Genomic DNA, 6,000 nt, shown 5'->3' with positions numbered 1-6,000 from the left:
TTCTTATATTTATTCATTTAATATTTATTAAATATGTACTCTGTGAAGCAAAGTATCCAGCAATGGGAATAAAATAAATATTTAGTGCCTATTATGTTTATTCATTTATTTAACAAAAAATTTTGAGTGTCTATTTTGTACAAGACACTGTATGAGTTTGTAGCTACATACTGATGAAGATGACAACAGTTCTTTCTTTCTTAAGACTTATTGCCTGGGAAGTTGGGAAGGATAATTAAAAGCTGTAACAGAAAATAAATCAGCATGGAAGAATATTATTCTGTAATAACAACAAGTGAGATTATCTCCATGTCTGTTCTCCTTTCCTATTTCATCATCTTTGAGAAGCAGCAGGCGCTGTGTTCATTAAATGGGAGGTTTGAGGCAAAGAAGGAAGTGGAAGCATATTACAAGACTTTTTGGATTTTATTCCAAAAGCCTAAGCCCACTGATGGTATTTAAAATTAAGTAAAGTAGATGCTGCCCTCAAATTGACTAGGTCATTTGCCCGGGCTGGGCAAGAAGAAAATAATTTAAGGACTTTAGAATGGAGAGTACAAATCACTATGGTACGGCAGCCCTCCAAGAAGTTGGTCAGACTTGGAAAAGGTGTTAACCTCCTGGAGACTTTAGGGTTTTTAGATTCACCGTGTGCCCTGTGCATGACATAAACCAAGAGACCATTATAGGCTTGGATGACTGGTATTTTTGCCAGGATAGACTGGTGTTTACAGACTTTCTCCCTCTTTTCCCAAATATGACATAAGGCTCATAGGGGCTACCATGAGAGAGAAGAGGAAAAAACTTAGTTATGACCCAGATGAAATTTCTTGCCAAAAGGTGGTATGTGATAGAAGCTCAATGTCAGAATTAGGTTAATTTAAAGGAAATATAGAAAGTGAATTTGATGTGTGAATTTATGCCCACTACTCAAGAAACCAAGACATAAATACATAATGCAAATTTTGACTGGTACCACAAAAAAGAATGACCAGGATAGGTTTAGAACACCTAAAAAGGGCTCCTACAAATGAGAAGAAGTTTCTGATACAGGGAAGGGCACATGTGAAGGGTCAAACACAAGGAAGCACAAAGAAAAACATTCTAGAAACCTATCACAGGGGGCACCTGGGTGGCTCAGTGGGTTAAGCCGCTGCCTTCGGCTCAGGTCATGATCCCAGGGTTCTGGGATTGAGTCCCGCATCAGGCTCTCTGCTTGGCAGGGAGCCTACTTTCTCCTCTCTCTCTCTGCCTGCCTCTCTGCCAAATAAATGCTTGTGATTTCTCTCTGTCAAATAAATAAATAAAATCTTAAAAAAAAAAAAAGAAACCTATCACAGGGTGTTGGAGACAGTTACATAAGATATGATATGATAGTGATATGGAGGTAGACCCTTCAGGGCTTCATAAGTCATAGTAAGATACTCAAAATTTAATGGAAAATCAAAGAGGGATTTAGCTGTAGAGTGGTTTAACCAACTTCGATGTTTTTAAAAAGTTACTCTCCTCAGTACAACTCAACACCCCAAAAATAAATAATCCAATTTAAAAATGGACAGGGAAAAAATGGGGAGAGACATGAACAGACATTTCTCTGAAGAAGACATACGAAGAAACAACAAATGTTGGGGAAGATGTGGAGTAAAGGAACTCTTTCACACTGTTGTTGGGAATGCAAACGGATGCAGCTAGTGTGGTGAACAGTATGGAAGTTTCTCAAAAAATCAAAAATGGAACTACCCTACAAGCCAGTAATTGCATTGCTGGGTATTTACCAAAAAATACAAAAACACTAATTCAGAGGAATGCATGCATCCCTATGTTTATTGCAGCATTATTTACAATAGTCAAACTATGGAAACAGCCCAAGTATCCATCGATAGATAAATGAATAAAGAAGATGGAGAGTGTGTGCGTGCGCATGTGTGTGCGTGTGTGTGTAATGGAACATTATTGAACTTTTTGAAGAAGAATGAAATCTTGCCATTTACAAGAACATGGATGGAGCTAGAGAGTATGACGCTAAGCAAAATAAATCAGAGACAGACAAATACCATATGATTTCACTCATGTGGAATTTAAGACACAAAACAAATGAGCAAAGGAGAAAGAGACAAATCAAGAAACAGACTCTTCAACAGAGAACAGACTGATTGTTACAGAGGGGAGGTGGGTGGAGGGATGGGGGTAATAGATGATGGGGATTAAAGAGTACACTTAGGATGGGAAAAAGGTTTTTTTATTAAAAAAAAAAGTTACTCTGCTCAGTGACAAATGATCTGGATGTGGCAAAATTGAAAGAGGAGAGAACACTCAGATTTTCAAAAGTCCAGGGGTAAGATGATCGTTGTTCTGACTAAGGTATGGTCACAAAAGAACTGGAGAGAAGTGAGCCAATATTTCATACATACATACAAACATATAAGCACACATATAACTGGAGTATATAAAACTGTATTACACTCAATAGGAAGACAACTTAGAATCAATTGAAGAAGACAGAATCTTCACAAACATTTAAAAAAAAACTATAACAGGACATGATGGCTTCAATATTTATTTGTTTGTTTGTTTGTTTTGAAAGAGAGAGAACATAAGCAGGGGGAGCAGCAGAGACAGAGGGAGAAGCAGACTCTCCACTGAGCAAAGAACTGGATGTGGAATTCAATTCCAGGACCCTGGGATCATGACCTGAGCTAAAGGCAGACGCTTAGCTGACTGAGCCACCCAGGCGCCCTGACAGCTTCGATCTCAGACAGTCGATGATACAGTGTTACTAATTACAGAGCAGGGGTGGAGGTCAAAGTCCTCTAGGATGTCAAGAACTCTACAATTTAAACAACAATTTCAAGTGTCCTGCTACTCAAAATCGAGTATCCTGTCCCCAAAGGAGAAATTAGCATATTAACTAGGTACTACTCCACTAATTAGAACAACTTCTTAACTTAATCTCATATGTGTGTGTGCATGAGTGTGTGAGCACCAACATATATCACTTTGTAACCTTGTAAAAACTGGATTTCGGGACGCCTGGGTGGCTCAGTGGCTTAAAGCCTCTGCCTTCAGCTCAGGTCATAATCCCAGGGTTCTGGGATCAAGCCCCTCATCGGGCTATCGGCTCAGCAGGGAGCCTGCTTCCCCCCTCCACCGCCTGCCTCTCTGTCTACTTGTGATTTCTGTCTGTCAAATAAATAAATAAAATCTTAAAAAATAAATCTGGATCTCAACTTCTTCAAACAAAATTCCCTTTTTAAAAATGGCATGTGTGTGCTTATAACAATATGCATCACCTTATAACTTTCTTGGGATCTCGAGACCCTTTAAAAAAAAAATCTGCCTTTGAATGAGAGAAATGGTGAAACTTCACTCTGAGATTAAATTTAAAATGACACCGAGTGTTTATGCTGAAACCCTCAATCAGGTGCATTCTGCATCAAAGAAAGGTTCAAAAAGAAGAGCTCATATAATTGTCTATTAGGTATTTGGTAAGCACCCACTTTGTAACAGAAAATGTTTTAAAATTATTTTCTGAAGCAGAGAGGAGCTAGGGCAGTATTTCAGTGGACATACATAAGTAAGGCTGACTTGTGAGGTAGGTTCTAGAACCTTCTAATAGAACCATCACCTCATCTGTAGACCCAAGATAATCATGCTGCCGAAGACGATGCCTGGACTAGGGGAACCCCTCAAGACTGCTTCCTGTTCTAAGATTGCTGATGACAATAGTTATTATTATTGGGCATCGTCTTTAACTGGGTACTCTTCCAAGTGCTTTACATATGTGAACTCAGCGAATCATTGCAACCTCAGAGAAAGCACTATAATTTCCCCAGTGAAAAAGCTGAAGCACAGAGGAATGTGCTCCAGACATCCCTCGGCTGTTCATCGGTCCCTCTAGTTCTCCCTCTCATCTTCAACTAGAAATCTGATTTCCCCTGAAATCTTGGAAGATATTTTAATGTTGTTTTCACTTGTAAAATGTCAAGAAAGAAGGTCTATCTCTCATGAACTCTGAACATAGTAGTCATGAATGTTGGTTTCTTTACCTGCGAATGCAAAAGACAATTCTCGTATAGGTAGTTAGTATGTGTCCATTCGCGCATTTAGTTGCCTGAGGGCACATATCTTCTTTTGTCCCTCAATGTCTATAATGAATGCAAAATCTTCTTATACGGAAAAATAGTCATGCTCTGTTTATCTGGTGACGACTCCATTATAGAATATCAGCAGGCAGTTAAATATTTTAATTAATGATTTTATCATACTAACTCCCAGGACTTTTTTTTTGTTTTTTTTTTTTTTATATGGAGTGAATTTTGAAAGTTTTCACAAATAATATGTTGTTCCCAAAGTAACCACATATAAATGTGCCAAAAACTATCCTAAGAGAGTCATTTATTTGGAGTTTATAATCAAATGGCATCCAGCTCATACACAGGAGGCCACAAAACTTTTTTATTTTTATGATGTTTTTTAGCTATCCGTGTGCTCATCCTTTCATATCATTTTTTCCATGATGAATAGAGAGTTAACAATGTAATCTAAAACATTTGATTGGCAATTGCACACTCTTTTAATGTTTGGCAAGTCCTCTTTTCCTGAGAATGGATATTGCAATACAAATGAGGAGATGAAAACATGTCTTTCCCATTCAATGTTTTAAAAAACAACCACATATGCAATTTTATATACAATAACTATTTTATATGCATAATATTACATAAATATATATATTTAAATATTTATTAAGTATATATATGCAAAACTTTAATAACATTTGGATGTGGTTAAATTTCTGTCCCTGGTAATTTAAAATCTAAATTCATAACCCCCTGGAATAGGCAAACATGTAGATAATTAGAAATGGGTCATATAAAGGGTGGGTCATTTTATTTAATTGCTGTGGAAAGGTAGCGCTACATTTATCCAATTCCTGGTGGGATTTTAGGAAGGTTTTCCCTTTATTCAAACTGTCTCCACTCCATCCGAATCTGCAAAGCTCAGGGATAGAGAGGAACCTGAGACTAGGTATTTTTAACAAGCGTATCTCATCACTCTTCAGACCCAATTGGAAAATACCCATTTGGTTACTCGTCGATCCCGGATGAGGAATTTGTTAATTATCTCTTCCACTCTATCACAGATATTTCAGATTCCTACTGCTACTCTGCAAGATACTGCTGGACAGAGACACACAGTGATGGGCTATGATTTCTTAAAATCATAATGTCTGGTCAAAAAGTTATTTAAGGGTCATCTTACCCAATCTTAAGTGATTTCCTGATTTTTTTTTTTTCCAAATTTAGCCTGACCCTGAGGTTATCAACACTTGCTCATCAATCCCCCAGATTGGCGTATGAGCCAAATGTGAAACTCACCTAATTCAATTAGCGGAAGTCATATACTTTAAAGAAAGCACTACATTTCAATAGATTCTGCAATCACCAGCCAGTCATTTTTGGCCTACCTCACACACGAATATTTTTGGATTGACAAGTGACTGCAGTGATTCATGTCTAATTTACATGCTGGTTCATTTCCTACAGCATAAAATAAGTCAAGCTAAGGCTGCAGAAATAAAGTTCCTTAGTTATTATCACCAGGTATTATCCAAGATACCATGTCTTCCAAACACACACACACACACACACACACACACACACACAACTGGAAATGACTGTAAGAAAACTTAATTGGTTATTGCTGTGGTGATTTAATTAGACAGTTCACATCAGTCTTCAAAATTGCATTTACTATCCAACATTATTGTTATTATAGATGGATTTTTAGGGCAAACCCAACTCTGAATGATTCAGTCTGTGATTGAATTGCACAGAATAACTTCGTTGTGTTTCAACAAAAATTTTCCTGTAATTCAGAGTCTGAGAGACATTAAGCAGTTATATATTGATTCTTTTTTTTCCCCCACAAATAATCAGTTCAGAACTTGTGGTCTTTATTTCCCCAAAGACTGCAATATCCATCAAAAAATGACGTCTG

The sequence above is a fragment of the Mustela putorius genome, unplaced genomic scaffold (assembly GCF_011764305.1).
Source record: "Mustela putorius furo isolate JIRA1106 unplaced genomic scaffold, ASM1176430v1.1 tig00003974_pilon_pilon_pilon, whole genome shotgun sequence".
Lineage (NCBI taxonomy): Eukaryota > Metazoa > Chordata > Mammalia > Carnivora > Mustelidae > Mustela > Mustela putorius.
This window is presented reverse-complemented; position numbering follows the sequence as displayed.